The sequence below is a fragment of the Podarcis melisellensis genome, assembly GCF_964234715.1.
Source record: "Podarcis melisellensis genome assembly, chromosome: 2".
Lineage (NCBI taxonomy): Eukaryota > Metazoa > Chordata > Lepidosauria > Squamata > Lacertidae > Podarcis > Podarcis melisellensis.
In genome coordinates, this window is record NC_138529.1 from 48,379,529 (window position 1) to 48,392,257 (window position 12,729).

A 12,729-nucleotide genomic window follows, 5' to 3' on the forward strand; every position below is an offset into this window, starting at 1 on the left:
TGGATAGTCAGCTGAAAGAGGAATAAAACTATATTTCCATGTGGTACATTGTATAGCACTACCTAGCCTGGCAGTGTATGACCCAATAACTAATATCCTTCTTTAAGGTGATTCAGAAGCAAGTCACATTCAGCAAAGAGCCTTTTACAACTTTAATTAGAAGCTCCCTCCTTGTAGGTCCTGCTTTTAATTGCTTCCATTTCACCAGGGGTCATTGGTGATGAATTGTCCTTTAAATGAGCCTTAATTAGTTAGTTCCTGTTCCCCATGGAATGGGCTTTAATTACTGGCTTCTCATTAATTCATTTTCTTTTATTATAGTGAAACACGACTATAATCAGTATAACAGGGCATTGGCACTAATGTGAGTACAAGGAAATTCTGGACAGTTCTGAGATGAAAGAGAAAAGATGGGAGAAGAGAATAAGAGTCAGTTATCCATGGAAACTTAGGTGGTGGTGAGGCGAGGGCATCCATCTAGGCATAGGAGCTGTAATGATGTGTTTTATAAGTATAAGGGTTTAATTGAATAAAGGTGAGTGGGACTGTGCCACTTGTCTCACTCTGGAAGTCATGTGTGGCAGTTGGCTCTAACACATGGTCACCTATGTAAACAGAGGTGAATGTCAGTGTTCTATGCATGGATGTTAAGCAGAGGGGCTGCTGCTGAGAGGCAGCCAGGCTAAGTGAGATGAGGGAGGAATTAGCAGCCAGCAGCAGTCATACTTAGCTGATTGCAGCTTCTGTGAGGTCATGATCAGGATTTGTAAACAGGAGTGTCTGTGATGGCATTTAGTGGGGGAGTTTGAAGGGGAGGCCCGACATTCTGTCTCACAATGTACATAAGACAAAGAGACTTGGGTGACAAGGGTCCTGCTGCAGTGACCTGCAACACTTGTGCCATGTTTATCTTCCTGCCTGAGAATGTGCAAAACTATATCTGCAGCAATTGCAAGCTGGTTGCCTTGCTAGAGGAGAAGGTATAGCAACTTGAGACCCATCTAGCCACACTATGAGCTGTTGGACAAGATGAGGAATTTCTCGCTAGGGCAGAGTAGACTGTCCTGGAACAGCAACATAGGGCGAGCATGCACCCCTAAGGAAGGAGGAAGATCATCCATTGCAGGAGATGAACCTCTGGAGGAATGTGATGCACATTCTTAAATGGAAAGCTAGAACCATCCAGATCTAAGATTTTCCTGTTTTAGTTAGCAGTTTCATTTACTATTTTAAAAATTGATCCAATACTTAACAACTGTATCTTGCTTTTTCTGTATATGTGGAAAATGTGCTCTGACACCTTTCAGTCACACCTACTTATACTAGGAATTGCCAAAGGTTTCATAGAAAAGGTGTGTTCAGATGGTGTATATTTGGGGCAGCTCGATGGTTGTGTGAGTGCTTAACACTCCTAGCTGTGACTGAGCTTTTCAAAGTGACCAAACGAAATTTGGCACTTAGTGCCAACAGATAGCAATCAAAACAAATAATAATGTCTAGCTTCTTCTCCTCTTTTCTCCAGCTGTGATTGTCAGTTGTTCTAAAGCAGAATAAACAAACCACAAGCCTCCAACCAGTGGTGGATCATTATTCTGTCCCACACTTACCATTGCCAGAGGCGTTGCTTTCTCAGTGATATCCTTGGAGCACTAGGATTGCCAGTTGGTGGATAGTCCTCGTAAAATCTGTCTGTTTGTCACCAGGCCTTTTTAAAAAGGGTAATCTGAGTTTTCGCCAATGATCAGTGTTGAGTCTGAATTGTTGCTTAATTTGGTTGCAATATTTGCAAATAAGGGTTGATCATCTTTCATTTACCCATATCTGAAATGATTGCTGCTTTCTTTAAAAAGCTGCACTTTTCTAAATTAAGTTGTCCCCCTTTTCCCTTTTCTGCTGTACATACTGGTAGTTGATTCCCCAGTAGGATGCTGCCATATATGGAGTCAGGCTATTGGTCCATCTAGCTCAGTTCTGGCAACAGGGACTGACAGTGTCTCTCCAGGATTTTGGTCAGCACAGGCAACTCACTTCCCCATTTACACACATTCAAATGTGTGTGACTGCACCCTCACAGAAACGTCACAGAAAGGGGTGGGGCGGGGCGCAGCTTTTCTAGTGGTGTTTCAAATATACGTGATTTCACTGATACGTGCAGTGCCTTGGAACATAACGTCCACGTAAATGGGGAGTTGCCTGTAGTCTCTCCCAGCTCTACCTGGAGATATCATTTGGGATTCAAGCTGGCACCTTCTGCAGGCAAAACAGACACTCTGCATTGTCTCATCCAGTGTGTTTAGTTACAAGTGGCAACATGGAAACATGGAGAACCATGATTTTTGGGTTCATACATGCTGTGATAACACCCAGTGCTTGTTTTATTAAATTGCTTGTAATGAATATACTTCAGTTTGGTTAGAGCACAAGAGATGCATCTCTTTAATATTCTCTCCCCCTCTCTCTGTCCCTCCACTCCACTTTTATAGTCAAATGTCAACACTTTTGAGATTGATTTTATAGAGATGTAATATTGAAGCCAAACCTACTCCTCTTGTTATGTTTGTGGAGCATGATCAAGAATTCATTTCCTGTTTAAGGATATCAGCTTCATGGTGGAAGACAGATTGTCTTGTCTGCCCCTCAAAAAAAAGAAATTAAAATTGAACAAAGGGGACAGCCACATGCTGTTAGAGATGTTTATCCCTACAGAGTCATTTTTCAATGAATATTTTGCAAACCACATTGACTCAGTAGAGAAAGAAATTAAATGGACTGTTTCAAAACAGACCACCAGAGCATATTGGCAGAGAGAAAATCTGGAGTGGAAAAGTAGACACGCATTATAGATTACCATTTAATAGCACATCCTTTTAAAATGAAATTACCAGGATGAAAAGGCTATTGCAGTTATTCAAATGGAGAGAGAGGGAGAGGGGGGGAACCCTCTAAATAAATAAATCATCAGACACATTGAAATTGTCTTAGCTCACGCTGCTGTGATTTTGTTTTTCTCAAGAATCATTATTTATTTTTTAGTCCTTGCAAACACACATTTCTGCTGAAGCATGTGAGCAATAATCCAATCAAACAACTTGGTGTTTTCTTTTTCTCTTTTTTCTTTTTGCAGGTAAGTCAGGATTGGTCTATTTGGTGAAATGTGCAGTTTGGGGATATAAGGAACCAAAGTAAGCCTTCTTCAAGCTGTCGCAGCCTGTTAACAAGGTTAGACTGTCATCTTCAAAGTTTGCACAGCCCCAGGCTCCGTAAGCCACTGAAATGCCGATGATGCTATCATCAAATTCACAGTAAAGACTGTATCAACACAATCTAAGCCCCGCTGAGTTCAGTGGCGGCTTTTCTATTATTCATTTGAATAGTGTTTGTTTTCCATATTCTTTAGGTGTTTATCTGGAAAGTCGGGATCAAATGCCATATGGCGCAGAGACCCTAATTCCAAGTTACTTTTTTAGTGTGCAGCTGTACTGCACATCTATACATTATATGTCTATATAATGCTGGTGGCTCTGCTTCCAGCTTTCCCATAAGACCCATCCCTCTCTAAGATCAGTTCTTTCTAAGAGTTCCTTATGGCCCTTTGCTTTAGTGAGTGGCAAGTTAACAGGTCATACGCTGAAAAGCTTACTTTGTGAACCGGTTAAAGAAGTGGTTGCCTTCCACTAACCATCAGGCCAAGAACATTGTTGCTCCTGTCAACCATTATATATGACTGCTGTGGAATAGGCATGCCTTGCTTCCTACATGACCCTCGCTGCTCTGACCCTGCTAGCAACGAGCAGCTTGTCATTCATCTTGACATCGATATCAGTTCATTGAGCCAGCTGTCATACCTTTCTACCACCATGGATTTTAAACTTCTTTTGTTTCAGGGTTCGTCTCCTTTTTGCTCCTTTCTCTCTAGCGTGGTCAGGGATGGTGGAAAGAATTCACATTTAACACTGTATAGAAAACTGGATCTCTTCTACAGGGGGCAGCAGGAACTGCCCAGGGTTCCTACAGAAGCATCTCCTCTGGTTCCCCCGCTCTCAAAATGTGACTGTTCCTTGTTTCTACTTAACCACAAAACATTTCTGTACAGTTCTCTTTTGTATCCAGAAATCAGTTAGCACTTTTGTCCAGTTTAAGGGAACATTTCTCCCTAAAGGGGAGATGGTCTTGACATGGTTTGGTCTGGCTTGTTCTCCCCTGCATCTGGGTGTGGATTGCTTTTATACATCAAGGTCATATTGAATGGGTTGCTTGCAAATTGCACAAGGGAGATTTTCTTTATTCCAGGTTTGATGTGCTTTTTAAAACAATGGCAGCGCAATCCTATGCATGCGTATTTGGGATCAATCCCCACTGATTTCAGTGGTCTTAACGCCCATTATGCACACAAAGTATTGCATCCTGAGATTTCCAGTTGTAGAAATTTATCTTGTGTATTGCAAACTGAATATGACTACTTTGCACCACCTTTTTCAGTGTATACTGTGTGAAATCTCTGGTTTGGTGTGGTCACATGCAGATTAATGAAAAAATGTACCCCACAAATATAATAATAATGCAGGCAAGCCAGGCCCATTCCCCTGTTTAAAGATATGAGGACAATTTCTAATATCTGTATCTCTGAGAAACATCCTAAGTCTAACTATCCCAGGGTGCTTAGCATTCAACACCATGGGATGAAAAAAGCCACACGCCATAGGAATCCCACCATTTCAGCTATCCAACATAGCCTCACTGTAGATTTCTAAATTGCAACCCTCTGTAAATGTCATTACACTTAAGTCCCTGGGAGTCCATTTAGACTTGATGGTTACCAAAAAAGCAGCAAAAGTCTAAAGTAAAGAAGTTTCAGATTTTAAAAACACTTGTTATTCCTTGACTTCCACAATAGATACTTTGAGACTCTTTACAAGTTCATTGCCACCAATGCTCAATGGCAGACAAGTGAATCCAGACTAAAGGTCTTTGGGAACTTTATATGGGACAATGGGGTGTGATGAGCCCTGTGGTGTCATCCGATTTCCTGAGCCATAAGGATTCTGTGCTGTTGTGTGCGTGTAGCTTGAACTGTATGCAGTTCTCTCTTCCAGCCAGCAGTCCTGATAGAGACAGAGGTCCTTGCCTAATAGGTGCTGCTGGTTTGAACTCCACAGTGCTCAAAATAAACACACTTGACTTGACTTAAATGTGCCCAGTCTCCTGTATAGGCATAGTTCATCTGCCACCATCTCCCTGTTTCATTCAGTATGCTCTTGGATCAGCACAGTCATGTGATAAGCCTCACAGGTAAAACAGAGCAATCCTTACCACTGAATAATAATAATAATAGATAGTTTTGAAGAAAAGCATTCTCTAGTGTGTGAACACTGGTTAGACCCAGACAGAAGGAAGCCACTTCTGCTCCTACTATTGCTCATCTGCCTCCAGGAAGACAGCCCTACTCTGCTCAAGACTGGTAAGTGCATGATTATTATCATTATTAATTACTGTATCATTATTATTTTTTAAATTGCATATCCTTGCAAATATGATAAGGAAGGAGGAAAGTCTGTCATTGACTTGCATTATAATATTTTTAATTAGACTTGTTGCCCTTACTATGGTAGTCCTCAAACTGTGCCAGATTTTGCAAGTGAACTTTTTCAGGGCGAAAAAAGGGTTTCTTTCATGTTTATTCATGGTTTTTCAGAGGCGCTGTGTTTTCCCTCCCTCCTTGGATGCATTTATAAAAGGTTCTCTTCCCAATGTGACCCCATCATGAGCCAAGTGACTTGCTTCAGGTAGCACAATTGGAAGTGATTGATGAAGACAAGGATTTGGTTTCTGAATCATGCAGAAAGGCTTCTTAAAGCATTAGCCATAGGGTGGCACCACGTGGGCAGGGAGAAGTCTGTTTGAGCTCTCCTTCAGCCAGCAAAATGTCTTGGCCCAGCACTGGGGATGGAACATTTCTCCATTGCAAAGACAACTGGACTGACACCCCCTGTCTATTTGTCTTCTGTTGGCAGGTGGTCTGATAGACAGCAGTGCAAAACAGAGTGTTTGCCTGGTTCACTAAACAACAGTCTCATATCTCCCCTCTTCAAAGTCAGGGTAACGATAGGGTTGACCTTGGTGACAGTGTGATGTTTCAAAACTTGATTGGCTCTGTGGTGATGCCAGTGAGCACAAACAACTGTCACCTCCCTTCCTCTGGCTGGAGTGAGGAGGAATACACCCCACTTATCATGACAGTATAGACTTGCTCTCTCTTCTCTCGGATACCTGCCTTGCACCAATGGATGGACACATTTGTTCCATTTCTATTCCCCCTGAAAAATCACACACACACACACACAAATGATTGGTGGGTGTGTATGAGAGAGATATTGAAACTTTCCATTTTGGCTGAATGCTCAGTCACACCATCAATATCTTTCATCTGATGCCTTGTCCTCAAGAATCCCCACATCCTTCTGCTTCCGCCTTTATAGGAAAATGTGGTTTTGCATTTTGCTGCTGCTTCCAGTATTTGTCCCTAGACTTGTTCCTCAGGGGAAGCCCACACAGGGCAAAAAGAATATTGTGATGTGATCCATTTTTGGGGAATAGTCCTCACCTGGGGACTGTGCTAGCTCAAAAATGGGGAACCATTTGTGGTTAAATGCCACTTACCTAGGAAAAATGAAAACTTACCACGTCAGTGGAAGTCATTTTAAAGGGCTTTCTCGGGTATGGCACTTGGTATGTGTAGAACAGAAAGCTGGTCCATACTGGGCTTGACTGTGAGTCTGAAGCTGAATCCAAGATTTCTGGGCATCGTTCATATGACATTACCCTCAGCTAGAACTCATCCCAACCTCCTCCCCTTTTTGAGCAATCTCAATCACTCATTTTCCAAATCCTGGGAAAATCCCAAAAGAAAATCAAACCCCAAAGCAAGACCACATTGACACAATATATTTTAAAGCGCCATGATGCCACTTTAAGCAGGCATGGCTTCTGGGAACTAATTTTTTATGGGTGCTGAGAATTGTTATGAACCCCCTCACACAGCTACAATTCCCTGAGAAGAGGGAATTCTTGAGAATTGTCACTCTGTGAGAGAAGAGTTATTAGAAGAGTTATAAGACACTTATTAGCTCTCACCACACTTAAACTACTGCTCCCAGGATCAAAGAGTTCTGGGAGCTGTAGTTTGTTAAGTATGCTGGGATGGGAAGCCGTGACTGCTTAAAGTGGCATAATAGTGCTTTAAATGTATGCTGTGGATGTGGCCCAGATCGGCTGCTGCCTGACTGCTGGGTGGGCTGCTGCTGTTTGCATTCTCTGTAGTTAAGGAGGTGCCAGAAATGATATATATTATGTAGTATGAAGGAAAAGGGGTGTAGGGAAAATCTAGAGCCTGTCTGCAGAGTGGAAGGAAAGGAGGATCTTTTTCTGCCTCCCCACTTCCAGTCATTCTCTGAAAACTGAAGAAGAAGGGGCCCACAGAAGAATATTAAAGGGACAGGCAGGCGAAGCATGGCTTGTTTTTGTTTTTGCAGTCTTCAGATAAACACTAGCCCATATGAAAAATGAATATGAGGTTTTAGCTGGAATTATTTTGTACTCGGGACGTGATGGTAGTACCAGTGGGGGGCGCGGAAGGAATCAACAGTACATCCAGCTTATCCAAGAAACTAATTAAAATGTTATAGAAAACAGCATTGCTGTATTGTGCAGTCTACAGTGTAGCTTTTTATACTGTAAGCCATCCTGTGATCTTTGGATGAAGGGCGGTATATTTATTGAATGACTGGGTGGATGAAAATAAATAACTAAAAGCTTTGCATTCAAAATCTTTGTGGCAAACAGTGGAAATGCATTGTGTCTAGTCTCTCTTGTTTAGTTCTCTGCCTGTTTGCATTTTTATGATCTATCAGTGCAGATATTAGTCCCATCCCCACCTCTGATCCTCGAGTTGCATTTTGTTTGATGCTCAGCTGCCATTATCATTGACATCTGGTTGTTTCTGATTAATTCCTTTTACTTTCTGGCCTTAATTACCTATGTTTCAGCATGAAACCTACGAAGCTGCCTTATGCTGAGTCAGACCATTGGTTCCATCTAGCTCAGTGTACTTAACACTGACTGGCAGCAGCTGTCCAGGAATTTCAGGCAGGGATTCCCCCGCCCCCCTTGGCCCTGCCTTGGATACCAGGGATTGAATGTGGGAGCTTTTGCATGCAGAGCAGGTGCTCTACCACTGAGCTGTGGCCCTCTCTCCCTCCTCCCATATTATTAACGCTGCTGAATACCAACTGCTGGAAACCAAAGGAGGAGAGAGTGCTCCCGTGCTCGGGTTCTGCTTGCTTGTTTTCCACTGGCATCTGGTTGGCCCCAGAGAGAAGACTAGATAAACCATTCGTCTGATCCAACAGACTCTTCTTAGATAGTTCATTGTGGGCACAACCATGGGAAACCTATCTATCCTAAACCTATATGAGACCATATATCCCATCAGAACTAGAATTCTATATCAATATTTGGCTCACCAGCTTCTAGTAACTTCCTGGAAACCCATATCCAAAACATCTATTAGTTTAGCAAAAAGATCAGGCTGCCCTCAGGTTTATAGAACCAATAGTAACATTTCATCTGGAAAGCGTCTCCTTTACTTCAATTTTTAACTGAGCCATTTTTATTCAAGCACCCAATAAGAGGAGGAAAAAACCAAACTTGCAAGTTTTAAACTACAGCCATATTTTATTTTTCTGCTTCTCCCAACAAGGCTTCTCTGGTGTCAGATAAAAAGCCTCAGCTACAACAAATAAAATAAAATAAGAATTCATATAACTTTATATTGGCAATAAAAGATGACACCTTGGTGTCTTTACAGGTAGTTCCCTTTCTTTAGCACTGCAATCATTAGTCTCAGGCATCGATTTATGAGCCCTGCATGTTATTCCTGGGGCAAGGAAGATCTTATGAAAGCACAATGTAGATCTCAGGTTTTCCTAAGGCTGAAGAATTCTAAAGAGCTCCAAGTTGAACTATGCTACTTACTGGCATTTATTTCCCCTCAGGTCTGCTGAACCACCAGCAAAGCAGGCCAGTGGCTGCAGGACAGTGGAAAGCTCCAGGTGCAAAATTCACTCTGACAAAGGCTATAGGTAGACAGAGACTTTAAATATTTCCATCTAGTCTGTCCCTCCTAAGCTCTGCTGCCCCCTCCACCCACACCCACACCCACACCCCTGAGCAGTGTGGCTGTAAATAGCCAACCTCCTGGCCTGCTTTTCTTCTGTTCTGTGGTCTCTCTCCTTTGGGCAGATGCAGCAGAGTAGGAGAAAGTTGATTTTTCGGGTGAACTGGGCTTGGGGGAAAGCATCAATGAAGAACCTGGCTTGGTTTCTTTGGGCTTATGGCCAGTAGCCTTAGAGTCTTTATTAGGAATTCAGTATGATTTCTAAGCCTTTGGCATAACAGCTCCTAGTCTCAGCCCCATCCTCCTTCTCTCAGTATGATCTCTTTAACACTCTTCTTTTTCTAAGATCTTCTAAAACAGCCACGGGCCTCCAGATCCTGAATGTCTCTTAACTTTTATTCCACTCAGCGCATCCCTTCTTTCTCCTCAATGCTGCTAGGAGCAAATGATGTGCACATCTTCTGAGATCCTTCTGCTACATAGGATTTGGCTCTTGATTCTGCTATTGTCCCTGTTAAATCAGCTGGGTGCTCCACTTATATCTTGACTTACTAATAACCTGCAGATTTATCGGTTAAATCCTTACATGCATGGTTGGTTGGGCACTAAAATAGTCCATCTAATGATAACAAGGTGGGATTTGGGGTGGAGGTGAGGTTTTGGATCAGTAACACACAGCCCATAAACAATGTAGGTAAAGGTAAAAAGTAAAGGACCCCTGGACCAGTCAAATTTGTTTTCACACTTGAAGCTTAAAGTGATCCTTTCTTCAGACAACATACAAATCTAAAACCTGCATTAGCTTGAATACTCATTCATGTCACAAATGCTTCCCTTCATATTTTTCTTCCGCAAACTTTTTGATAAATAACAAGAGAGGTTCAGTGGTTATTCAGACTTTTTATATGAACAACATCTTCATCTTGAAGTATAGAACATCATGATCACTGGCTCCTGATTGTGAAGTCATCTCCATACAAAGGCAGAAAATCTGCCTTTCCCTGGAGAGTGTTTGATGGAGTTTATTGTCACCCAAGATGAAGAATAATGTGTCTGACGTATACTGGAGGAAATAGGCAGCACTGAAGCAAAACTTGCCATGTAGCAGTGTCTAACTCGGAGAGATAGCTGGGTGAATATGTTGTACCTCTGAGTAATTAAAGAGGAGAAGGGAAAGGGCATACAGCTGAGCATCAGAAGAAACAATAGACATTTCATGCTGGAATTGTGCAGTTTGTCACCAGTTGTGTTAAATGTAATCATCTCCAATTAGCTGTGCTAACTATTTGGGTGATTTCTTTATAATCTTTTAAACCTCTTTGTTAAAATAACATCTCTGGTTTATGCACATTTATTGAAATGTTTGTAAGCTTTCCAGATACCCAGATAAGAAGGAAAAGTAAGAATTGTCTATACCAAGTTGCAAGGCATTACCCTGGCAAAAGGCTTTCTGGGATCTTCTTTATGCTATGAAAATGATTTATTGTATTTATGCTTCCTTTACATGGCCCTCTCCGCAGTTTCACATTCAAGAGACTGATGCATCATATCTTCCCAGACCATTCACAGGATCTGTGGAATTTTTTTAGAGCATGGTAACTCTAGAGGGTAACCGAGATCTTTTTGGAAATAAGGCAGGTTTCAGCTATAGGCTGGATGGAGAACATAAGAAGAGCCTGCTAGATCGAGCTAAAGGCCCATCTCATCCAGCACTCTGTTCTTACAGTGGCCAATCAAATGGGAAACCTGAGTGCAACAGCACCCTGCCCAGCTGGAATTCCTAGCTACTAGTATCCAAAGGCATACTGCCTCTAATGGTGGAGAGAGAAGAACCAGTTATCATGGTTAGCAGCTTTTAATAGCCTTATCTTCCATGACTTTGTCTAACCCTCTTTTAAAGCCATCCAAGTTGGTGACCATACTGGCTTCTTGTTGGAGAATAACTTTATTCTGTCTGTCCTGAACCTTCCAACATTCAGTTTCATTGAATGTCCCTGAGTCGTAGTGTTATGGTAGAAGAAGAAAAACTTTTATCTGTTTGCTTTCTCCACACCATATATACTTTTATAGAACTCTATCATGCCCCCACTCAAAAAACCCCTCACCTTTTCTTCCAAATATTCTGTATAGGGGGGGTTTCCTCCATCCACTTTCTCATTTTGGCTGTATTTTTCTAAACCTTTTCTGTGTCTACATCATTTGTGAGGTGAGGTGTCCAGAACTACACCCAGTCTTCAAAGTGTGGCTGCACCATAGATTTGTATAATGTAATTGTGATATTGGAGTTTTATTTTTGGACTAATTCCTAATTATCTATAGCATGGTATTCACCCCCCCCTTTTTTACAGCTGTTGCCAAACCGAGTCAGCATCTTCATCAATCTGCCTCTACCATACCAAGGCCTTTTTCCTTGTCAGTCACTGCCAGTTCAGGCCCCATGAACTCTGATCATACCTCTTACTCACATGGATGGGGGTTAGAAAAGGATGTGTGTGTTGAGAAAGGGGTGCTATGGTCCAAAATATTCATCAAGTTAGGAGTCAAGACCATGGTGTGTTTGTGAACAAGAGTTTAATTTGCAGGAAATGAAGTTAGGGGACTAAGAAATGGGTGCAGTTTGAAGAGCCACCTATAAGAGATGAGAGATGCTTTGAAGGAAGGATTCTGGGAAGGTAGTCTCAGAGCCAGTGGAAGCCTGGAATTAGGGGAAGGAAGATTGGTGACAAGCAACCCTCTCCCCTCCTACTGAATGATGGTAGAGCTGGCTTCCAGTCAGAAGGAGAGTCTTAAGGTGTGTGTGAAATATTCCATCTCACTTCACAACAATCTGCATTTGTTGTTCAATAAAATGCCATTTTTTAAAAAAATCCTGTACTAAGCCTGCAAATAGCAATTTTTATTCCATTTTGGTAGAAAGCAACAGTACGAAGGGTCATTCTAGCACTAGATAAAATTCTCTGATCTCTAATACAGCTGTCAAGGAAGCATTTTGAGCTTTAAATAATGCCAGTTCTGTTTATCTTAATACAGGGTTATGAATTCATTTCAGAACTGTGGCTGATGCATTCATCTTTTCATCCTGAAAATTGGATGGAATTATCAGTGACATGGGAAGGGGAAAAATATTTAGTGTGGAGTGACAAGTTGTTTTTGTGTACATATCGCTTCTGTGCCAACATAATGGCTAAAAACCTCACATAACAGCAGATATTTATCAGTGGCATTGGGAAATTGGGTTGCGATCTCACTCATCTCATCTATATTTCAGTTACAGTGCTGCTTGTGTGAGACAGACGATGTTGAGAAGAAATGTACATTTATGCATGCCAGTCAAGCTGCTAGGATCACCAACTGGTTGCTTCTTGAGAGAGGGGACTTTATGCTGCTGAATTGTTCATCTGGCATGTGGCTATTTTTTCTATTAAAAAAAGAGAGAGAGAAGTCTTTTGATAGGGCAAGGGGAACCTGTAACAAGGGAGCTGGTTCTGCAGGCAGTTCCAAGGACCCTCTACCTTGCCACCATTTCTGAGAGCGATCCTGGTTCCTTTCCATTCCAG

The 12,729-nt window shown here is 41.9% G+C and overlaps 1 protein-coding gene across 11 annotated transcripts in view; it reads left to right on the forward strand.

Moving 5' to 3' along the window:
* LOC309363121 (A-type potassium channel modulatory protein KCNIP1) overlaps positions 1-12,729 on the forward strand; it is a 552,464-nt gene that overhangs the window by 394,093 nt on the left and 145,642 nt on the right. Inside the window, exon 7 of one of the 11 annotated variants that reach the window (XM_081899207.1) lies at positions 3,885-5,051. The exons of 9 other annotated variants lie outside the window; for them this stretch is intronic. The gene's annotated coding sequence lies outside the window, so the exon portion shown is untranslated. Of the gene's footprint in view, positions 1-3,124; positions 3,220-3,884; positions 5,052-12,729 lie in introns of those variants that run through there. One more of the 11 variants, XM_081899209.1, reaches the window with a different exon arrangement.